At 45.5% G+C, this 25,344-nt stretch overlaps 1 protein-coding gene across 1 annotated transcript in view; it reads right to left on the reverse strand.

The window, feature by feature from the left end:
* FAUP4 (putative ubiquitin-like protein FUBI-like protein ENSP00000310146) overlaps positions 1-25,344 on the reverse strand; it is a 43,599-nt gene that overhangs the window by 15,301 nt on the left and 2,954 nt on the right. The window contains exon 1 of the mRNA XM_009246150.4: positions 1-25,344. This exon is cut by the window's right edge and continues 2,954 nt beyond it. The gene's annotated coding sequence lies outside the window, so the exon portion shown is untranslated.

The raw sequence follows: 25,344 nt of genomic DNA on the forward strand, positions 1-25,344 counted from the left end.
CTTCTGCAGAGCCCTCCATCCAATCTGCGCTACTTTCTGCGGGGCTCCCAGATGCGTATAACATCACCCACCTTGATGAGAAGACAGGGAGACATCTGGGAAGTGGGTGGGCGGATCAGACTCTGGTCTTTGCCCTTTTGGGCTGAGGGAGTGAGGGCCTGGGAGGGGCTGCCCTTCTTGTCCTCTGGAGGGTTGAGGCCCCTGCTGGGCCCTATTGACCTCCCTTTCTCTGGCCCTGCAGAAAAACATGGAGGGCTTCCTCAGTGCAGTACTGGGTTTGATACCATCACTCAGATCATTGAGATGATGGGGACTGCACTGGCTAAGGGTAGCTATGTCCTGATCCCTAGAGAAGGGCTTTTGAAGTGGCCAAGCAGCCTGCCTCACAATGTCTCCCATAGACAGGCCCCTGTCTATGGGGCCTCTGAATGGGGGAGGTGCTGAAACCATGGCTCCTGGAGCATAGTAGGTGGAGATCTTTGAGACCAGGCCTGCCCTAAAAGAGGGGTGAGGGTGGGAACCTGAAGAGGTGTCAGCAGGAGGAGGGAAGATGGGGGCGGAGTCAACAGCCAGGCTGCCTCACAGGGCTGTTGTCTGTGGAGCCCCACCAGGAGCAGTCTGGCAACGGATTGGCCCCTTTGTCAATTAGGAGATTGGCTGGCTCCTTTGTCCAGTTCCTTCCTGCTTCATGGGGGTCCCTGGGCTCAGCTGTTCAGGTTAGATAGGGTGACCAGTCCCTCTGTCTGATGGGAGCATATATCTCAGCCCTACTCCAGCAGGAGGCAGATTTAGACTCTGGCAGTGAGTGTGGTGCTGGGAGGGAGCGGGCCTCACACCCCTTCCTCCTAGTCCACCTCGTCCCTGTGATCTCCTTGCTATAGATTTGACTGAGGCCATGGCCACACGGCATGCCCAGAGAACAGCCCCCCTTCAGTGGAGGGGCCCCATTCTGTCTCTGGCAGCAAGGTCCTGCCTCAGGGCAGAGGATGGGTCATGGGGTGACCCCCACAAGTCTCTTTGACTTCAGGTCCTCTTTCTCTGCCCTGACATGGCACCCTGGAGTGGTTTCCCGGGGCCCTGTGGCTGGTGCCTGATGCAGGGTGAGTTAAGAGCACTTTGGGGACCCAGGACAAGAATGTCCTCCTTCCACGGCTACTCCGGCCTCAGCTCAGGTCCAGGGTGAGGTGCTGCTTTTCAATGGGTGAAGCTCTAAGGAAGTTGTGCTTTTTTCTTCTCTTCCCCATACAGAAGGGGACAAGCCACCTGCTATGGTTTGCATGTGGTGTTCCCTCCAAAAGCCACGTTGAAACCTAATCACCAAGATAACATACTGGAAAGGGTGCCTCTGAGAGGGAATTGGGTCATGAGGGTTCCTCCTTCACAAATGGCTTGGGGCCCTTATAAAAAGAGCTTGTGGCCGGGCAAGGTGGCTCATGCCTGTAATCCCAGAACTTTGGGAGGCTGAGGCGGGAGGATCACGAGGTCAAGAGATTGAGACCATCCTCGCCAACATGGTGAAACCCCGTCTCTACTAAAAATACAAAAATTAGCTGGGCATGGTGGTGTGCGCCTGTAGTCCCGGCCACTCGGGAGGCTGAGGCAGAAGAATTTGGGAGGCGGAACTTTGGAGGCGGAAGTTGCAGTGAGCTGAGATAGCGCCACTGCACTCCAGCCTGGTGACAGAGTGAGACTCCATCTCAAAAAATAAAATAAAAATAAATAAATAAAATAAAAAGAGCTTGTGGGAGTGGGTTTGCCGTCTTCTGCTCTTCCAGCATGTGAGGCTGCAACAAGAAGGCCCTCCCCAGATGCCTGTACCTTGATTTTGGATTTCCCAGCCTCCAGAATTGTGAGACCTAAATTTCAGTATCAGGTATTCTGTTATAGCAGCACAAGACAGACTAAGATATCACCCAAGACCTGAGAGGGCCTGGAGGTGAGAAGGTGCTGGCCCTTCAGCTCTCCCTCCTCTGCCTTCACAAGCATTACCAGGACCTGAAGCTGAACCACTGTGGGACAGAAGGTTGCAGTTAATTCCTATAGACGTGGCTTCAAATACAGCTTCAGACAGTGAAATCCTCAATCTCCAAGAGATGACAAACATTTCAGGTTAAAAAAACAAAAAAGAAGATATTACTTCATATCTCCTAGGATGCTGTTAGAAAAAAAGAACAAACAGCCGGGTGTGGTGGCTCACGCCTGTAATCCCAGCACTTTGAGGGGCCAAGGCAGGCGGATCACGAGGTCAGGAGATCGAGACCATCCTGGCTAACACGGTGAAACCCCGTCTCTACTAAAAATACAAAAAATTAGCCGGGTATGATGGTGGGCGCCTGTAGTCCCGGCTACTGGGGAGGCTGAGGCAGGAGAATGGCGTGAACCCGGGAGGCGGAGCTTGCAGTGAGCCGAGATCGCGCCACTGCACTCCAGCCTGGGCGACAGAGCGAGACCCTGTCTCAAAAAAAAGAAAAAAAAACAAACGGAAAATGCCAAGTGTTGGTCAGAATGTGGAGAGATTGCTGGTGGGCATATAAAATGATGCAGCTGCTGTGGAAGACAGTTTGGTAGTTCCTCAAAAAGTTAATCTTAAAATTACCATCTGACCCAGTAATTCCACTCCTATATATGTACTTGAAGGAACTGAAACAAGGACTTTGAACAAATGCTCGTATCCAAATGTTCACAGCTGCATTATTCACAACAGTCAAACTATTGTGAATAGTTTCCAAGAAACATCCTGTCCTGGACAAGACACTAAAAACCAAAAATTAAAAATTAAAAAACAGGAGGAGGCTGGGAGGCCAAGGTGTGCAGATTGCTTGAGCTCAGGCGTTCAAGCCTAGCCTGGGCAACGTGACGAGACCCCCTGTTTCTACAAAAAGTACAAAAATTAGCCAGGCGTTGTGGCTTGCTCTTATAGTCCCAGCTGCTCAGGAGGCTGAGGTGGGAGGATCACTTGAGCCTGGGAGGTCTAGGCTGCAGTGAGCTGAGATCACACTACTGCGATCCAGCCTAGGTGACAGAGTGAGACTTTGTCTCAAAAAAAAAAAAAGTTAAAAAAATGTATTTGTAAAAAGCTGTTTGGACCAAGCAAAATGTTTCCTGGTTAAACTCAGCTTCTGCTATGAAATTTTTGCCACAGGGACTGGGGTCAAAGAAGGGGTGGGGGTCTGGGATTCAAAGGCCACACAGATGGAAAAGAACTGGCTGAGGGTGGAAGAAGGGGATCACCTGAGCCAGCATTAGCCCAAGCCCCACCTTAGCCCACTCCCCCCTCCTCTCTGTCCCCACTCTCCCTGCCTCGGTCCAGTCCTCCTACTCATGCCTGCCATGGCCACCTCCATCCCCTACCTGGTCTGGGTGGTGTCCTTCCTCAGGTCTAGATCTGACTGCCTGTCTCCTGCTCTCACATCCTTCAGCAGTGCCTCATCACCTCAGCATCAGCCTAGCCAGCAAAACTCTTCCCACTGATGCCAGCCTGTGTTCCAGCTTCACAGTTCTGCCCTTCCCGAGCCCCGAGTTCCTTCGTCACACGTTGTAATCATTTCTATTTTTAAATTATTATTATTATTTTTTTGAGACAGAGTCTCGCCCTGTCACCAAGGCTGGAGTGCAGTGGTACGATCTCAACCTCCGCCTCCTGGGTTCAAGTGATTCTTGTGCCTCAGCCTCCCGAGTAGCAGCGGGGATTACAGGTGCCTCCCATCATGCCCAGCTAATTTTTGTATTTTTAGTAGAGACGGAGTTTCACCACGTTGGCCAGGTTGGTCTCTAACTCCTGACCTCAAGTGATCCGCCCACCTCGGCCTCCCAAAGTGCTGGGATTACAGGCATGCGCCACCGTGCCCACCTGTAACTTTTTAATACCTTCCCTGGGGCAAGCAGTAAATGTTATCCCGAATTTTCTCAACAACCCTGTGAGGTAGCTATCAGTGACTCCATTTTATTTATTTGTTTTTGTTTTTGAGACAGGGTCTCACTCTGTCACCGAGGCTGGAGTGCAGTGGTGCAATCATAGCTCACTGCAGCCTCAACCTCTTGGGCTCATGTGATCCTCCCGCCTCAGCCTCCTGAGTAACTGGGACTACAGGCATGAGCTACTGCGCCTGGCGGGCTCCATTTTAGAGATAGAGAAACGGAGTCTCACACAGGCTAGGTGGCACTCAGAGGTCCATGCTCTTTTGCCGTGTGGTGGCTCCTCTGTCTTCAGTCCTGGGCTCTGTGCCTTGGCTCATGTATGAGTCTAGGCCTGTTGGTCCCCAGTGGCAGGCTGATCACATCCAAGGACAGCAGATCCTGCAGCTCCTCCCTGCTGCCCTTGCGGTGGCAGGGGTGGACTTGTGGCCTCACCACCCAGGCACGGCCGGCCAAGACCTCGGCTTCACGCTGCCTCTTCTCACCCCTTGAATGAGAGAGACACCAACTCCAGAGGGGATTTTCTGGCACCAGAACTTGCCAGGGGCTAAGGGACTACAGATCGCTGCAAACACTCCTTGACCAGGAGGCCCAAGCCAGGGCTCCTCATGAAGGATTCTCTCCACCAAAGCTGACTGGCTTCCCGCCCCTCTGTCTCCTGGCTCCCTTCCCTGGCCCTGCACACTGCATCCCCTCAGCCTTGTTGAGGTTTGGGGCTCCCTCCACCCCATGGGAGCCCAGCTCTCCGTAGAGGACCCGTGCCATCCTGCGACTTGAGTTTGGGCTGGGAAGACCCACTAGGGCGTGGTGTTCTGAGTGGGCTCTGTGGGGTCAGAAGAGATGGCGAGCCTCCATAGGCCAGCTCTGCATACCTCTCTCCTGCTTCTGGCTGTTCCTTATGGGGCCTGACTTGTTAAAGGAGATTATTACAGTGATTGGCAGGGGCTCCCTGGAGAGCCTTGTGGTCAGGCAAGCTGCCCCAACTGCAGACAGCATCAGTATCATGGCCCATGAAATGGACTGTGAGCCCCTGGCCTCCCTCTTGGGGATGGGAGGGGGCAGAGACTAAGGGAGAAGGAAACTGCCGACCCAGGATCACAGCAGCTGCCTCTGCTGGTGCTGAGCTGGGGGGATCTCCTGGGTCCCAGGCGCCTGGAGAGCGCAGGCTGACTCCCCTGTCCCACCCGGCACCTTGTGGTCCCAGCTGTTTGCCTTCCTGCACAAGGGCAGTTCGTTGGGCCCTGTCTGCCCACCCATCTCCAGCCCAGGACTCAAGATTTCTGGCCTGTCCCCTTGGACCTCATCTCCCCCAGCCCTCCCTGGAAGAGCCACGCTGGTCCTCAGATGTGGAGAGGGCAGCGGTGAGTTGATCCTGGGAAGAAGAGGGCAGTGGGGAGTATGCATGAGGGGCAGGGCTACTCCAGGGAGGCCCCACAGCCTTGGGTGCAGAGCCCCCAAGCTGTCCCCTTCCCTCTCCCACAGGAGTGGCTGAGGGGGCTAAGTTATCAGCTGCCTGTGGCCCCAGGTCCCCTGCTATATTCCCAGGGCCCCAGGGGATGAGGGAGGGGATAGCGGGGCAGGAGGGCTTCTGGGAGAGGCCTGGGGTGCCCCACCCAATGCTACCCCTCTAGGAGACAAGATATCCCTGGTGGGGTGGGAGGAGAGGCCTGGAGCGGGGAGCTGGAAGGAAGCAGCAACACTGCGGGGACTCGAACCCCGGCCCAGCCATGCTGGACGTGCCACCACCAGCGCCTTTTGCTTTTTCCTGCTCACTCTTTCACAGATTGGAAGGTGAAAAGCAAAACCTGAGTGTGGCCATGGGCCACATTCAGTAAAAGAAACACCTGCGGCGGCTCCGCGCCTCCCTCCCTCCCAGGCTCACCTCCTGCCTTCCTTACTCCCCTTGCAAAGGCACAGCCAGGGGACAGTGTCCCCCAGCTTCACAGCCACATGTCTCCCAGCATGGCACATACATATCCGACCGAGGAGCATGAAGTCAGACCAGCAAACTGAACATGAGGCACGGTCCTGCATGTTCTGGGACCGAGCACTGAGGGGGCCCACAGGTGAGAAGGTGCTGGCCCTTCAGCTCTATCCCCCTCGGCCTTCACAAGCAGAGGCACAAGCTTCTGTGTGTACACAGAAATTTCCAGAAAGAGTCTAGGAAACTTGAGAGGACATCTCTGTGTAGTAGGGTGGGATAGGTGAGGGCAGGGATTTTACTTGCATTTTATACCCATGGCTTGAATTTTTGACTCTATGCAGATCACTTTCATAATTAAAGGCACAAATCTTTTCATCTGAACAGGGAATCTAAGACCTGTGGGCACTTCCGGCACCCTGGCCTAGTGGAAATGGTTCTCTGGGTCTGCTGGGCCCCAAGCACCTGAGGTCACGCAGACGCCCGCCTGCCTTGCCTTCCGTTCTCTGATCTGTCAGCCACCGTCAGCTGTGGATTCCTTCCTGGGAACTGCCATCACTCGAAATGAAGTCGGAAGCACAGGGCCCCACCAGCCTCTCTCCTGTCACTTGACTCTAAACTGGAGTCCAAGTTCTGGGGAGGACAGGTCCAAGTCACCAGGGCCCCAGGACCCAAAGGTACACGAAGCCCACCTGGACCCTCAGCGGTACTTGCCCCAGGCCACCCTCAGGATCCACGGTCCACAGCACCACTGCTCTTGGCCCAGGCTCTGCCTCCCCTGGGCCCACGGCGGGTCCGTGGGAGCCCCCCACGAGCTCTGCTGTTCTCATTTGAGAGTCCTGTCCTGGCTGCCATGGAGGGAGGGCCCCTGGAGCCCCCCTGCTAGTGCTAAGGAGCTCCGAAGCCCTCCCCAGCAGGGTCCAGATGAGAAGCAGAGGCTCAGAGAGGGCTGTAACCTGCTCAGGGACACACATGTCAGGCCAGGGTGAGAGCTGGGTGCCTTCTACTCATCCTGATGAATCTGAGCAGAATCAGCCCCCCATTTCTCCACAACTTCTCTCTTACACGCACGCACGCGCGCGCACACACACACGTACACACGGTCCGAGGACTATCAGGTGGGCTCCGAGCCAGGCCTGCAGGCCTCAGACCTCTCAAAGGGGTGGGGAACCTGCTGGGCCAACTGCCTTTGCCCCCTCCCCCACCTCGCTCATGCCCCATCCCTCCTCACACGTCCATCTCCCCTCACAGCCTCACTTCAACTTCAGCCCCCAAACATACCATGGTGCGGGCACTTACTTACTGCAGCAGCAGAGAGGAAAAGTTCACGGCCATCTAAGTCCCAACCTGCCGATGAAGCAACAAAGCTCTGGCCTTACAAGGCCTCAGAAATGGGGGCAGTCAAAACACACTCTGTAAGATGAGCAAAGAATTAATTCAGCGTGTTAGCAACAGGACCCTCGGGTGTGTGCTGTGGGATGAGCGAGCTATGCGGGGAAACGTGCCACCGGCTTCCAGGAACCACTGCACTCAGCCAATGAGCAGAAGTAAAAACAGTGGTGTTGGCAGGGCCGAGGGAAAACAGCAGCCCTAGAACCATCTAGGGCGCAGGGCGGTGAGGAGAGCCAAGTGACTGGCCCTTCCCTCTGGCCAGTGGGGTTGCAAACCAAAAGCTGCCTTGAGGTATAGAAGGGGATTTGCCCAAAGATATTTGTGACTGTACAATTCATAACCACAAAACGCTGGTGCCGGCCCACATGGCCCAGATGGCAGTGACAACCTCTCACTCTGGAATGCCCCAGAGGACCCCAACCAGAACAGGTGGATTATTTCAGCCCAAGTAATTGTGTCCCCACATAGTAACTACCAATCACAACAGTGTAAAATAAACACATGTACATGGGCAGAAAGCAGAAAAGATACAAAAATCATTCCAAATTCAGCAGCTGAAAATAACCCTCATAGATATTTGAGTCCAGTGCAAACAAGAAGACTGGAGTGTGTGTGCACATGTGTGCACACCTTTAGGTTTGCACTGTCAACACCAGACACAGTGAAGCCCAAGCAGCAAGCAGTCCGCAGACGGGGGTGTTAGTGTTGGGAATACCAGTGGGTCACCCTGCATCAAAACACATGGAGCAGATGCTGAGGCAGCTCAGGGCAAGCGGAGAGACCCCAGGAGTGACGGTGACAATGCAACTCACTTGTCATTACACAGGATATGGCAGATCTGGATTTGACCAACAAAATGGGGAGGAACTGATCCAGATGTGGAATGTGACAGGGAATCCCTTCCCACTGCCATGGAACATTTATAAAAATAATCATACGTTAATCAATGAAGAAAGGGAGCCACACATTTAAAAAAGCAGAAATCGTACAGGCCACTTCCTCAGATAACCATTCTAACTAGGATCAAATTATACATCAGGACTGAAACCACAAACATATAGGAAATAAGATAAAGTCTTTTGGTTTTTTTTGAGACAGAGTCTCACTCTGTCACCCAGGCTGGAGTGTAGTGGCGCGATCTTGACTCACTGCAACCTCCGCCTCCCGGGTTCAAGTGATTCTTCTGCCTCAGCCTCCCGAGTAGCTGGGACTACAGGCATGTGCCACCATGCCTGGCTAATTTTTGTAGTCTTAGTAGAGACGGGGTTTTACCATATTGGCCAGGCTGGTCTTGAACTCCTGACCTCGTGATCCACCCACCTCGGCCTCCCAAACTGCTGAGATTACGGGTGTAAGCCACCATACTCGTCTGATAAAGTCTTTTCTTAAATACAGATGGAAGGCCTTCATGTGCCCTGGGGGTCACGTCCTGAGTCCTCATGGTGGCCCCCAGGCCTGGAAGTTGGCCCTGTCCCTGCCAGCCCCAGCTTGCACGACTTCAGGCTCCAGCCAGTTCCTTCACAGCCCAGCAGCTTTGCTCCTACCTTCGCAGACAGGAATGCTGTCCTTCCAGCTTCTCCTACCCTTCAGGTCAGAGCCCAAAGGTCCCCACCCCTGGTTAGGGCTGTTTTCATTGGGGAGGTGGGGGGACTACACTCCTTGGTAACTGTCACCACAACTGCCCTTAACTGATGATTTGTGCATTGCCACCTGAGGCCTGTCCCCCATGAGAACAGCAGCAGCGTGAAGGCGAGGCTATCAGCTGAATGCCTGTGTCTCTGGGGACCAGCTCAGGCTCTGGCCATGGGGGATGTTGATGGAATGACCATAAAAAAAAAAAAATCAAAACTCTGTGGAATGAGGCAACAACTGTCCACTGTTTCCCTTTGCTGGGCACCCCACCTGCCTGCTAGGCTCTCGCTGCCCACACAAAACCTTACATCTTCCTCAGATGGCATCAGTAGCCTCCCTTACAGACACTGCACACCCCAGCAGTTGAGGAACCAGCGTGGCCACAGCGGGCTGAGGGCATGGTGGGGCTAGAGCAAGACTGCCTCACACCCTCGACTGCACAGCCACCCTTCACCACCCCTTTTCCATTCTTAAAAGTAGGCAAGCGTGATCATAAGTGAACCAGACACACAATGCAAGCCTCTAGAAAAGGAGCAACACAACAAAATCCAAGGCATGCAGGAGGAAAGGATTAATGAAACAAAAGTAGAAATTAATAAATGATAAAATGAAAGCAGAACCGCTTACTTTATCTAAAGCTGCTTTTTTCAAAAGGCCAATAAAATAAATTTCTTGAAAGTCTTATTAAAAACAAAGAAAAACTAGGAATAAAAAGTGAAAAAACTATGCATAAGGAGGATATCAAAATATAAAATGCTACTCTACACTAATACATATAAAAAAGGTAATTAAGATAATATAACTTTGAAAAGCTGACTTATAATGAAATAGAAATATTTAATAGCCCGGTAACCCTGGAAGAACCTGAAAAAGTTTTCAAGGCTGGGCACAGTGGCTCACACCTGTAATCCCAACAACACTTTGGGAGGTTGAGCGGGGGAGGATCACTTGTGCCCAGAAGTTTGAGACCAGTCTGGGCAACATAGAAAGACCCCACATCTACTAAAACAAACAAACAAACAAAAGTTTTCAGAACCACTGAAGCTCCTAAAAGAAGTGCCAGCCCCAGCTGGTGTTACACGACCCTCCGGGCCATGCAGCCTGCAGTGCAGAGGGTTGGGAACTTGTCTAGATATTTCCCACCATAAAGGGACAGGAAACAGCAGCTCCCCTTGCTCACAAGTACCTGCACGATACTACTCATTTCAGTTTCACACAAACCAACAGATAGGTTTGAACACTATTTTTATCCCCATTTCATTCACCCGGAAACTTGCTTCATGAATTTAAGAAATTTGGCCAAAGTCATGCACTACTGAGTGGCAAAGTAGGGAACAGAAACCAAGTTTTTGGGCTCAAAGCCACGCTCATGACCCCTGACCCCGACTGTGTCTCTGCCTCCCCTGCTATCCTACCCACAACCTGCCTGATGATGCCCTTAAGTCCAAGCAGAAGTTCTAATTCATTCCTTTTCTTCTTCTTCTTTTTTTTTTTTTTTTTTTTTTTTGAGACGGAGTCTTGCTCTTTCACCCAGGCTGGAGTGCAATGGTGCAGTCTCAGCTGACTGCAACCTGGGTTCGAGATTCTCCTGGGTTCGAGATTCTCCTGCCTCAGCCTCCCAAGTAGCTGGGACTACAGGCACCCACCACCACACCCGGCTAATTTTTTTGTATTTTTAGTAAAGACAGGGTTTCACTATGTTGGCCAGGCTGGTCTCGAACTCCTGACCTCCTGATCCACCCACCTTGGCCTCCTAATCTTATTTGCTTTACAAGTCCTGCTTCAGGGTTACCTTCCCTGACCACTGCTGCCTCCCTCCCAGCATTTGCCAGGGACTGTCATTGCCTTAGTTTATTTTTTTCTGTTTTGTTTTTTTTGTTTTTGTTTTTTTTTTGAGACAGCGTCTTAGTCTGTCGCCAAGGCTGCAGTGCAGTGGCGCAATCAAAGCTTGCTGCAGCCTTGAACTCCTGGGCTCAAGCAATCCTCTTACCTCAGCAACTAGGACTACAGGCACATGCCACCACACTTGACCTTCTAATTTATTTCTGTGTCAACAAAATAAAACTCAGGCCTAGGAATAGCTTGGTTCAGAAATCACAGAGGGACTTAGTATTCCATTAATACAAATGGAAAAATTAAGTTCATCATCAGATGATAAAAGGAAAAAAAACCTGATACTCATCTCAAAAGACGCAGAAAAGACATTTGAATAAATCCAGTACCTACTATTATTTCAAATTAAAATAATTCTTCTTTTTTAAGAGATAGGGTATCACTATGTTGCCCAGGCTGATCTTGAACTCTTGGCCTCAAATGATCCTCCTGCCTCAACCTCCCACAGTGCTGGGACTACAGGCATGAGCCACCGCACCCATCATAAATTAAAACTTCTGAACAATCTAGTAACAAATGGAAATGCTTTCCCATGATCCAGCACATGTAGCAGGGGGTGTCTGCTGACATTCCACACAAAGAGACACACTGGATTTGTGCTTCTCATCATTTCACATTAAGAACCCAACTGCACCTTTTTCTGTCCCTCTAAACACCTGTAGTCTGATAGGGGACACCCCCACCCCGCAGACCTTAATCATTCACATAACACCTTGAGACTTTTTGCCATATCTGACTGAATATAGCCAGTCATTTTTTCCCTTAAATCAAGTCACTTTTTTTTTTTTTTAAACAAAGTCTCTTTCTGTTGCCCTGGCATGATCTCAGCTCACTGCAACCTCCTCCTCCTGGGTTCAAGTGATCCTCGTGCCTCAGCCTCCCGAGGAGCTGGTATTACAGACGTGCACTACTAATTTTTCTATTTTTAGTAGAGACAAGTTTTCGCCACTCTGGCCAGGCTGATCTCGAACTCCTAGCCTCATATGATCCACCCACCTCAGCCTCCCAAAGTGCTGGGATTACAAGCGTAAGCCACCTTGCACAGCCAAATCAAGTCACTTTTAAAATACAAATTTATTCTATGTCTAAGGACATTATCAATAAAGTGAAAACACAACCCACAGAATGGGAGAAAATATTTGCAAACCATATATCTGATAAGGGTCTAGAATCCAGAATATATAAAGAACTCTTACGACTCAGTAGTAAAAAGATAAACGCCTAATTAAAAAGTGGGCCAAGGCTCAGCACAGACACTTCTCCAGGGAACATACACATATGGCCAACAGCACCAGCAAAGGTGCTTGATAGTATCACCCATCTGAGAAATGCAAATCTAAATGACACCAGAGGCTACTTCACACTCATTAGAATGATTATAACCAAAAAGTCAGATAATAACTAGTGTTGGCAAGAACGCGCAGAAATTGGAACCCTCTTACTTACCGGTGGGAATGTGAAATGGTGCACGGACATGGGAAAATAGTTTGGCAGTTCCTCAAAAATATACAGTTACCATATGACCCAGTAATTCTACTCCTAGGTATATACTGAGAGAATTGAAAACATATGTTCACACAAAAACTTGTACGCAACTGTTCATAGCACCATTGTTCATAATAGCCAAAACCCAGAAATAATCCAAATGTCCAAATGATGTGTGAATAAACAAAATGGGGTCTATCCATACAGTGGAATATTATTCAGCCAGAAAAAGGAATGCAGTACTGTTATATGCTACAACATGAATGAACCCTGAAAACCCACTAAGTGAAATCAGACAGACCCAAAAAGACAAATACTGTGTGATTACACTTATATGAGGCCCCTAAAATAGGCAAATTCACACAGATAGAAAGCACAACAAAGTTTACCAGTATAACAAAGGTTACCAAAGACTAGGGGAAGAGACAGGTAGGAAGATATTTTTTATGAATACAGAGCTTCTGTTTGGGATGACGAAAAAGTTCTAGAAATGGATAGTGTCGATGGTTGCACAACATAGCAAATACACTAAAAGCCACTGAATAGAACATTTCAAAAGCATGAATTTTATCTCAATATTTAGAAGGAAAAATATTCTTAGAAGAAACAATATTACCATCATAAATGGAAAACCAGTAATAAAAAAATACATACATAAATATTAAGATTTACAATGTCTATTAGCAAGTCACCCTAACTCATCTTACAGACCACCAGCAGGACAATTACCCCTTTGGGTAACATGAAAAAGGCTGCCAGGGGGCTTATGTCCAGTGCCCAGAGTCCAGCATGGCAACATATTTTGTAAAAAGTTCTAGCAGGCTGTGGACAGCAGGAATAGGCTGTTCAGGGGTTGGGCACAGGGGTCAGGTGCTAGACACTAGAACAGGACTCCATTTTGACATTCCGGGTACACAGAACTTCCCAGTGAGAAGAGCTAGCCACACAGTGGCAGAGGCTTGGAAAACAACCCATCCCAGCCCTACTCTCTCTGAATGTGACCTTGGGTGCAAGCTGGGCTTGTATGAACTTACTGGCATTTTTAACAAGACAGTGTGTACAGGAGCATTTCAACTGCAAAGACCATTGAACTGGACACTGTCGGCGTGACAGTATCAAGTAACCATTAGGCGAGCAAAATGTAAATAAAAGTAGTCTGTGATGGGGTAGTCAGTCAGATGGGGTGGGGTCAGCCAGGGGCAGTGAGGACAACTAGACGCCGAGGTAGACAGACCAAGACCAGCTTTCTATGTAATGCAAAGTCAAATTAAACAGATGTGAGTGGATGGAAAGACGCACCTTATTCTTGCATAAGAAGACAACGGCATGAAGACATCACAGGGAAGGTTAAGGTAAACACGCAGCCTGGAATAGCCAGGAGAATTCTGGAAAAGTAGAATAATGAGGTAGGGCTTCCCTTTCACTATTTTGAAGTACAGATTACACTATGTAAAACCATTAGGAACTGGCACGTGAATAGACAGATCAATAGTTAATAGCTGTATTAGCCGGAAAATGGTGTAAGGACAACAGGCTAACTAACCCTGTCACTTGTTATGCTAAAATTAAGTCCAGATAGAGTCTTCCAAAATAAAAATAAAGAGTTAGGAGAAAACGTGGGGTTTAACAACAACAAAAAAATCTTCAGCTGGATTAGCCTTTTTGAACTACTCATAAAATCCAGAAACCATAAAAGAAAATTAGTATATATATATATATATATATATATATAAACTAAAGAGCAAAATATTACAATAAAACTTAAAGATTAGTGAGAAACAGGAATGTATTTGAAAAGGATTAATTTCCTTAATATGTAAAGAGCTCTTATTAATCAGTAAGTATACAACCCAATAGAAATACAAATCAAAACTACAATTAAATACTATTTTCCACTTCTCACATTGACAAATAACCAAGTTTAAGAGCACAGCCTGGGTGAAGGTGTGGGGAAATGTCAATGGGACCAACCTCCTTGAGGTGGAAGCTGGGGGCGTCCATCATATTCAGAAATTTACACATGCTGTGCCCAGAATTCCTCCTGAGGAAACTTTTCCCACACAGATGTACTTGCCCATGTACATAAAAACACATGTACACAGATATGCGGTATAGCCTTATCTACAGTAAAAATTGCTGAAACAACTTAATGGTTCCCCAAAAAGGGAATGGGTAATTCAAACACGGCTACCACACAGATGTTGAAAAGACCAAGGCAGACATGAATACAGATATGCGGTGCTCACCTAGATGTACTAGTAACTTAACAGTCCGAAGTGCAAGACAGGCTGTGTGGTGTACCCATGCCTGTACAGCTTTACACATACACAGGTTCTCTGGAAAGAAACTGCAGCAACTGGCCACGACGGTGGCCTCTGTGGAAAGGGAAGCTGGGGGTTAGAGAAAGATGCCACTGAATCACCCACAGGGTTTAAGTTCGAACATGTGCAGGTATTGCTTTGAACAGTTTTCACACATCTATTCATAGGTGAAATTAACTGGAAGGAAACTAGCAAAGCATTTGCCTTTGGGGTCAGCACAGGAGCAGAGGCCCAGGCAGGGCCTTGCTTTGGCACACAGATGATGGGTCACACAGTTGTCACCTTGACAGAAGAGTACGAGGGACAGCACACCAGTCACTCTAGGAGCTGAGGCCAGAGGAACTCAGGTATTTCCTTCTAGAGGTAGTAAGTCCACCGGGGCAGATGCTGAGCTGGGTGGTGCCTTGCTGTGTACAATGTTCAGCTCCCTGTGCCCCTGTGATGACCCTATGAGGTAAGAGCCAGAGCCGGGCTCACACCTGAGCTCCTGGCATGTGGCGGCCCCTTAGAAGACAGAAAGTGTGTACTTAGCCCCTGAAGCAGCCACGCTGTGCCCAGCGGAGAGGAGGTGCAGACAGCACTCCTTCCCAGACCAGGATGCCACTTAAGATTTCAACAAACTAAATAGACAAGTGAATAAAAGATCATTAAATACCACTTTTTACAAATGTCACAGATGCTTTCCTAGAATAGTTTGTTTTTTGTTTGTTTAATCTGCATAGGGGAAAGAATACCAGGAATTAGACTCTGGGACCTGCAGGATCCACTACTGTTTTGTGCTAAGCCAGGCACCATGTTATACTCGATTCTGGTATGGACAGGCAGTTGTAGCCACTAAGCAGTTTTACCCAAATTCCACGGCACATGAGGAGAAGACCAACATTATTATATTTTGGCAGCACATACTTTCAACCCATCTCACAAAACAGTGTCACAAACCAGATGTGCCAAGAGCCAGAGCAGGTGAAGATGCCTACAGATGCTGCCTCCTCTGGACACTGCCTCTGGGTGCCTCAGCTCTGCACCCAGAGGAATGCAAAAGAGATCCCTGCAGCACTCTTTGAGATGGCTAGGAAACTGCAAATAACCTCAAAGCCATCACTAGAAAAATGGTTAAAATAACCATACAAACACGCACAATATTACATGTCACAGAGCCATAAAAATAACAGTACACCTTACATGATTCCATTTTAGAGCAGAGAATAATAGGATACATTTTAGAACATCTACAGCCAGAAAATGTCTGAAGGAATATAAATGAAGTTGTCATGAGTAGTTATCTTAGGGGTCCGGGATTATAGAGGAACTTTTATCTTCTACATGGCCTTTTTCTTTAGTGTTTGAATTTTAATTACAAGACCAGTGATTTATAAATTCATACACTCCACAGCCCCATCCATTACAATAGCACATAATGTAATAACATTAGCTATGGACTTACCTAAATCTGCATAATTTTGGTCTCTTCAGGACAGTTGCTGCAATGCAGACGTAAGCAGAGGACAAAGCCACAGTGTGACCTAGGTGCAGAGCACCGGGTTGGGCATCCCCAGCAGACACATGACAAGAGCAATTTAAAAAATTATACCTTGACAAAATGATACATGATTATATGTCTTAGACCCTGGGGGCCTTATCAGCATTAAGCCCATGAATGCTAAATTCACACACAGATGACAAGAATCTACTGTACCAATTAAAGTCTTAGTAGGTCACTGCATACATGATAGATCAAAGACGGCAACTAGCAGAAATTTAAGTTTCATATATGGAGCGTCGTAGAGGATATGAACAACAGATACTCTCATACTTAGGTATGCAAAGCTGGACACCCACTCTGGAGGGCAACAGGGCAGAATGGAGGAAAATGTCGGACTCATGCCCTATGACCCAGGAATTTCACTTCTTAGTACCTGCCCTGAGAAACACTCATGCATTGTGCACAAGGGGTTGTGTATGACGATGATCACACAGTACTGTTTGTAATATCAAAAGATTAGAATACTGTAAATTTCCATTAATAGCAGAATGGCTAAACTCACAGACATATAGTGCAGAAGTTGAAAACAATGAGGGCAGTTCTCTGTGTACTCCCAGGCATCTCCCTACTGTTAAATGAAAAAAAGTAATCAATAATGTACAGGATACAATAGTATTTTACCACTTCTATAGAAAAGAAACAATGCAACACATTTTTCAGATACAAATGGAAGTGAATAAGAAGAGGTGTAGCAGGAAACACAGCAAACTGGTAACACTGGTTACCCCTCTGGAGGGTGGGGGATTGGTAGTGCCAACGTTGTTGTCATCACCTTTCAACTCTGCGTAAGGAGAAAACACCCACATATCACTTCTACAAGGACACTGAGAAACAGTGTTGTTGAGAGGCTGAGAGGCAACCTAGTCACCATGGATGGGAGAACTGATCAACTAACTGAGGTATAGTCACATGATGAGCTCTATCCAGTAAACAAACTAAATGAACTACCCCCTGGGCAAGGGCTGAATCTTACCATCGTATTAAATGAGAATGTTCCATAACATTACATGCAAAATAGTAACTTTTCTATAAGTTAAGAACAACTAAAATATAAATATATACTCTGAAAAACACATTTAGATCAGATTCTTTTGCAAAGTTATATGAAAAGAAAGCAAGTGAGAGATAAACCCAGGATTCAGGATGATTAGTACCTGGGCCCAGGGGGCGGCAGGGGGCGGCAGGGGAGGCGGGTGGTGTGGGACCACATAAGTGGAAGGTGCAGTAAAATCTCAGACTTCACTACTGTAGAACTCTTCTATATGACCAAAAGCCATTTGTACCCCAAAAGCCATTGAAATTAAATATATATACAAACACACACACACACAAAGAAAAAAAAGAAAATTATAAGAAGTTAATATTGACAGACCTGGAACAAAAAATCAAAGACAGTATTTAGTCATTAAAATTTTGCTATTTCAACTTCATCAGTGTAAATAATTAATTTAAATGGAGAGGAGTGTTCATTGTAACCATAGGAGTTACTGTTTGTATCGTCCTAGTTTTTGTATTGCATAGGAGATTTAGAAATGCTTACCACATTATTAAAAAACAATTAAAGAAAGCAAATAAAAGAGAGCCATGTTATGTCCTGAACCAAAGATTAAGATTTACCCAGTTCTGTGTATTTGAGTTCCAACAGAGAGAGAATATTCTTGCCTTAGAGGAGTGTTCTAGCCTCCATTTACCAGATTTTAAAGCATAATGAAAAGTGATGATCATTACATTCCATTGCATTTTATTAAAAACAACAGCAAAAACTGGAGCCTAAAATTTCCAGAAATAGATCCAGACAGAAAATGTTAAGAACCATTTGATCCAGCAATCCCACTCCTGGGTATCTACCCAAAGGAAAAGAAGTCATTATACCAGAAAGACACTTGATGGCAGCAAAAGTCACCATTGCAAAGATATGGAACCAACCCATCAACCAGTAAGTGGATAAATAAAATGTGGTATCTCTACACCATGGAATATGACTTAGCAATAAAAAAGAACAAAATAATGTTTTTTGTTTGTTTGTTTGTTTTGCAGCAATTTGGATGGAGCTGGAGGATATTATTCTAAGTGAAGCAACTCAGGAATGGAAAATCAAATACTGTGTGTTCTCACTTATAAGTGAGCGCTAACTTATGGGTACAAAAAGGTATACAGAGTGACATAATGGACACTAGAGACTCAAAGTGGGGAGGGTAAGAGGGGTGCGAGGTATTAAAAACCACATATTGGGTACAATGTACACTACTCGGGTGACCAGTGCAGTAAAATCTCAGACTTCACTACTGTAGAATTCATCTATATGACCAAAAGCCATTTGTACCCCAAAAGCCATTGAAATTAAAAAAAAAAAAAATACACACACACACACACGAAGAAAAAAAAGAAAATTATAAGAAGTTAATATTGACTGACCTAGAACAAAAAAACCAAGACAGTATTTAGTCATTAAAATTTTGCTATTTCATCAGTGTAAATAATTAATTTAAATGGAGAGGAGTGTTCATTGTAACCATAGAAGTACATACATGTTTAGCTACTAAAGAAAAAGTAATCAGAAGCAAATTCAATGGACGTATCAGTTATTATTATTAGACTTATCAAAGACTTATCAGACCGATTTTTAAAGTCCTAGTATAATAGGTGCTTTTTGCACCAACAATAACAGGAAAAATGGAGGATAAGGTTTACAATCATAAGTGACAAATGTGGCCTTGCCAATGACACTAAGAGTTCATGATCATTATAAAGGTCAATATGAGAATTTCACATGGTTAGTGGTCAAAGAGGAAAAATGCAGATAGAAACTGTGGTAAAATAGAAAATTATAAAAACCATTCGATCCAGCAATCCCACTACTGGGTATCTACCCAAAGGAGAATAAATCATTATACCAAAAAGACACCTGATCACAGCACAATTCACAATTGCAAAGATACGGAACCAACCTACATGCCCATCAACTGATGAGTGGATAAAGAAAGGTGAGTACAGAAATATAGACTAAGACAACTAAAATACCTTAAAAATACCTTATAACATTGAATTTGGCAAGGATTTCTTGGATCTGACACCAAAAGCACAGACCACAAAAGTAAAAACAGATAAATTAGACTATTTCAAAACTAAAAACTTCTGTACATCAAAGAATACAATCAACAAAGTGTAAAAGTAACCTTATGGAATAAGAGAAGATATCTGCAAATCATATATCTGATAGGGGATTAATATCCAGAATATAGAAAGAAACTCCTACAAGTCAACAACAACGATAACTCTAATAACCCAATTTTTAAAATAGTCAAAGGACTTGAATAGACATTTTTCCAAAGACGACATACAAATGACCAGTAAGCATATGAAAAGATGCTCAGCATCACTCATCATTAGGGAAATGCAAATCAAAACCACAATGAAATGTCACCTCACACCCACTATGATGGCCGCGATCTAAAAAAAAGCAGAAAATAACAACTGTTGGGGAGGATGTGGGAACCTCGGAACCCATGTGCACTCTTGGTGAGAATGTAAAATGGTGCAGTTGCTATGAAAAACATACAGTGGTTCCTCAATAAATTAAAAATAGAAATACCATAAGATTTAGTAATACCACTCTGGCTATATACTCAAAAGAACTGAAGGTAGGATCTCAAAAAGATGTGTGTACATTACAGCATTATACTTGTAAATACAATAATATAGATATTTGTACATAGCACCATTATTTACAATAGCCAAAAGCAACCCAAGCATCCACTAATGGATGAATGGGTTAAAAAAATGATATAAAGTAAGAATATTATGGAAATTCTGACATATGCTACAACATAGACGCATCTTGAGGACACTGTGCTCAGAGAAATAAGCCAGTCACAGACAGACAAATACTTCATGATTTAACTGATATGAAGTGCTTGGAATAGTCAAACTCACAGAAACAGAAAGTAGAAAGAATGGGGTTGCTGAGGCTGGAGGGAATGGAATGTTTAATGTTATTTAATGGGTACAGAGTTTGTTTTGCAAGATGAAAAAGTTCTGGAGATTGGTTGTACAACAATGGCGACATACTTAACACTACTGAATGTATACTTAAAAATGATTCAGATAGTAAACTTCTATTATATGTATTTCACACAAAAATTTCTTAAAGTAGCAATAAATAAATAAAATTGTAAAAACCTGATGTTAGTGGCTATATAGGGAAATGGATATAATATACTCACAACAGGAAGTGTAGCTTTCTGGAGTCATTTGAGTCTGTGAAGAGAGTTATGAAACCGTTAAGTGCTCACTGCCGAGGCAATGCCACTCCAGGAGATACACATGTACAGAGATGCTCACAGCTGCACGATTTAAAATAGTCAAAACAGTTTAACAACTCAAGAGATGGGCTAAATATCCTTTAGTATAAGCACACTGGCAAAAAAATCATGCAATCATTCATTCATGATCTTTTTTGAGCATGAACAAGCAGATAAAAGTTATGCTTTCCACAGAAAAATACAATTTCAGAGCATTTATAGACTTCTAGAAACCCATCCATGGGACTTCCTTTGGGAAGGTTAAGAATCCTGAGAAAAAACCTCTTCAAATGTGTTTGTGAACTCTGCTGGTACAGGGAAACACTACTGGAAACAAAATTAAGTGTAGAAACAGACCAGACCAGAATATACACGCTGATTCCCGTTGCTTGAAAGGTCCAGAGCCAGGCGGCAGGCAGCCAGCCACAGAAAAGGGAGAGGGGCCCAGCAGGAAGTGGCTGGACCTGACGCTAGGCACCAGAGGAGGCGGGGAAGGAGGGCAGAGGCAGGAGAGTTCACTGTGAGAGCTCAACAAGGAGTAGCTGCTGCCAAATATCTACATTCTTTACCCGCATTTCACAGACACAGGCTCGGGGAGGTTAAGTAACTTGCTCCCAGACATAAAGTTGCCAAGAAGTCCAGTCAGGATTCGAACCAGCTCCAGTGCCCTATTAGGTCCAAACCCACTCAGATGGGGAAATGGAGAGTCAGGGATGAGCAACAACCAGGGGCCCATTCAGGAAACACCAGCCTGCCCTCGAGGTCTTCTGCAGTGAACCCTGCCACTGTGACAACAACCCTCACAGGACAGGGCTCTCTGGCCACAGGAGGTGGGCTCTGAGAGCACCATGTCCCTCCTCACACAAACACACAGACTCCACAACACACACCACGGGGAATAAGGTTTAAAGACTCCACAACACACACCACGGGGAATAAGGTTTAAATGTAAAAAACGAAACCATACAAGTTCCACAAGAAAGTATGGATTAATATTTATGTACTCTTGGGGTGTAAAAGATCTACACATAACAAGTTCAGAAACCACAGTGATAAACTAACCTAAGAAAATCACGTAACTTTATCTACCTGAAACACAAAATTAAAAGGCAACCTATAAACTGGAAAAAAATACTTGCATCAAACATAACAAAAGATTATCAATATCCTTAAGATGTAAATAGCTTTTGCAAAACAACCAACAGAAAAATGACTAATTAGGAATTAGAAAATCATACACACACACACACACACCACAAATGGCCAGCAGACAAAGCAATGCTCACACCCACAGGGAAAGCAGACTCGATCCGTTGGAGGAGCAAAGGTTTTCAATGTGATAAAGCCCGTTCTGAGGAAGAGGGGAAGGCATCAGGTTTGCCTCACTAGTGAGAACACTAATTGAAAAAATCCCTCCCTGGTGGGCAGTTTAGCAATATGAACCTGAAGTCTTAAGAGTTTAACAGAGTCATTTCCTTCTTGAAGTGTATGTATTCAGCATTCCCAAAGAGATAACAACAGACGTGAAAAAGTCTGAGCTACAAGGAAAGTCATCACAAGTATTATTTTCTAAGAGGAAAAAAAAACTAGAAAATACCCTATATGTCTATTGAAACAAGATTGTTTAAATTGATACAGCCATGCAAGGGAACATCCTGTCATCATTTAAATAGGTGTTCACTATATATTAAAGTCACAAAATAAATTTATGGCATAATCCCATTTTTGTTTAAAAATGTACTTATCCCATGCATACAAAAGAAATCCTCCAAAAGCAAATGTGCCCATAACAATTGTTACTGGTAAGATTACTGAGGACTTTTAAAAAAAATTTCCTTATTTGCAAACTTTACAGTAAACTTTTTTTTTTTTTTTTTTTTTTACATATTAGAACTCAATGAAGAATTATTTAAAAGAGAGGAAAGGCAGTGCAGGGCTGGGAGTCCTGGAGGGTGGCGGCGGGTCGTCCTAACCAGCAGGCTGAAAGGTGCTGGAGGGGATGCCCTCACCCAGAGGAAGGTCACAGCCACCTGCCTTGGAACATGTACCTGCTCATCTTTTCGTAATGTTAGTATTCATTTTGCTATCTTCTTGTTGCCATTTCCAAACAGCATCAGTATGTTTTTGTTTGTTAAATATGAACATTTAAAACATATCATAAATATCTGTAAGCCTATTTGGGCATGTCTTCATTTCATGCCAGCACTGCACCATAATGAGTACCACACAAAGCCAGAGGATAACACTTCCTCCAGAGGCCTCACTGCACATGGAGAGGTTAGTCCTGGCATTAAGGGTCCTTGGAATCTCTCAGCAGTCATAGTCAGTAAGATGCACCAAGGGCAGCTGAGTCAATCTCCTTTTTGTAACACAGGCTGTTCCTGCAGTTCTCAGTGCTGCCAACCTGGGCATACTGAGGAGCCTCAACCAATACTGGCTCTCAGGGTACTTTCCTTTTTAAAAGTTCAAGTTCAACTTTTGTTATTCTTATGCCCCATAACTTTTAATTTGCACAAGATAAGCCATGCCCACTCACTGAATTCCATTATATTACCCACACCTCTGGAAATTCACAAAGTGAATTCCGATCTATGCATAAGGATGCAAACGGATTAGCAATAATTGCTGGCACTGCCATCAACACCTCCTGTCGATCTCACCTGATCTGAGGGTAAATGAAGGCAAAGAATGTGGCCCCAGCCCCTGGATTGGAGTGGAGGCAAGGAGGGTGGCGAGCTGTCTTCAGCAGTCGGCCTCACCTCTCTGCTCCTGTATCAACAAGTGCCATTTCATCCCCACTTCCAATCCCCAACATTTATACCCTATGAGTCAATTCTTCAGCATGCCAGTTGCTGGAGACAGCACCATTTACATACAGGCGTCTATAGCAGTTATTTTCCAGGGTGGAAGAAAGAGTTTTGTAATCATAAAAAACAAGACGAGAAACAAGTTCTGAAAAGAGAAGGCAGTTATAGAGGTGCTGGGGTAAAAAGCAAAGCAAAGGGGTAAGATAGGAAAGGAGGCCTGGATTGTTTCCGGGGCATCTAGGGAAAGGAGTGGCAAGCAGAAAGAGGACCCTGGATTCTGCACACAGCAGTGCCCCATCTTGGCGGTGCCATGAGCACAGACAGAAGGTTTACTAGGTGGGCGGCTCAGTGACTTCTTCCCAGCACTCCACCCGTTTGTCAGTAGTGTACACGTGGACGGGTCACCAAGATACAATGGCACAGGCAAACAAGACACAGTTGCAGGGACAGCAACCAGTCCCGCAGCTCATGGGAAGGAAAGAATCCTTCAGGTCATGATCCCCCACCATTTGTGTTGGTCCCCCTGGCTAGTCCCAGTTCAGCCCTTATCTCCCCTTCTCAGGCAAACAGGCCCAGGTGAGTAGAACAAGCCTCCCTTGCTGCTCCCTTTGAAACAAGCACCTTCCTTCTCAGCACAGAGGCTGGCAGTGACTTCCATTCTACGCCCAAAGTTTGTCTCCTGTAAGCAAAACCTTACACCCCAAGAGGTAACACAGAACAGCAGTGCAAGGACAGAACAGTCCCACCCAGGACACAGAGGCAGTTTGCAAGCCAAGATGTATCCTCCAGATTCCACATGATTCTGGCTCACACCTCTGCACAGCCTCTGCTTGCTTAGTGTAGCACGCACACAGGGAAGCCCAGACGTTTTAGTCACTCACCAAAAGGAAAAAAACAAGGCAAATTCTTTAGTGAGATAAGAATTACGCATACACTTAGACCCAAATCCCAGGCACATTCCAGCCTCCCAAAGACTATGGAATATGCATATTATGTGTCCATTTCTGTTTTTATTCAGGCTTTCCCCTAACCAAACAAAAATAAGTACCACTTAGAACTCTAACCAGGTAATGTTTTAAAATATTATGGCAAAGTACTCCCCACCTACACGCCCACCTTCATTGGCTTGAGTGGTCTCATCACATTTCAAACAAATGATTACCAACTCCCAACAGAGAGCAGATCCCATCCCCACTCAGCAGTCTGCAGACCACTTGGGATAATACCAGTTCTATCTGTGGTTACCATGCGCTCCTACATGGCCTTAATTACTTGGAGCTAGCAAATCTAGACCTAAATCTACAATATGAAGATATATCCAACGTCGTTATGAAGGCAATGTGATAGGGGTCGAGAGATGTAACATAGCAATACAACAATTCTAATGAGTTTAGAACTCAAACATTTATTTGTGCTGTAAAGGGGAAGAAAAGTGATTAGTAATTACGTACATGACGTAACAGAATTAGTTCTTACCATACAGAGCAACAACCAGTACTTTCAACCATCTACTTTTACAGTTTCAATTTCACAACAGCATACCCGAGACTATTTCCCCATACATGCATGACTAATACACTGTAAATCCCAACGACAGTAATTGTTTGCATCATCCCCAAGTCATTGGTTAAGAACTGAACTACCATGTCAACATATTTTTAAACATTTAAAAAATGGAACCCAGAAGACAGAAAGATCCCAAGGATAAAAATAACTATGATTTTTAAAATTTCAAGTGAAATTTAAAGGGAAGAAGGAAATGATAAAAAGCCACTGGTATTACTTTACCAATTCAATAGACGCAGCTCAGAACCAAGCAGGGTTTTCAGATCACACATGTAGTAAAAGCACCTCACCCACTCTCTCCCCACAATCCCCATCCCCTTCCCTTTTTAGCTCTTGGTTTCCAAACTGATTTTAAGTGATAGTTTCCCCTCTAGTCTTGGATCATTTAAAAAGCACAAACATTCAAATTAAACATACAATAAATTATTCATTCTAACCTTAGCAAAGGTACATGGATTCTGTCTGCTACCAAATACTAATTTTACAGTGACCACAAAAGATTATTCGGTTGTTAAAAAGACACGATTTGAAGACACTAGATAGGCAAAAATTTTGCCATTATTAATAT

This window comes from Pongo abelii, chromosome 9, assembly GCF_028885655.2.
Source record: "Pongo abelii isolate AG06213 chromosome 9, NHGRI_mPonAbe1-v2.0_pri, whole genome shotgun sequence".
Classification (NCBI taxonomy): Eukaryota; Metazoa; Chordata; class Mammalia; order Primates; family Hominidae; genus Pongo; species Pongo abelii.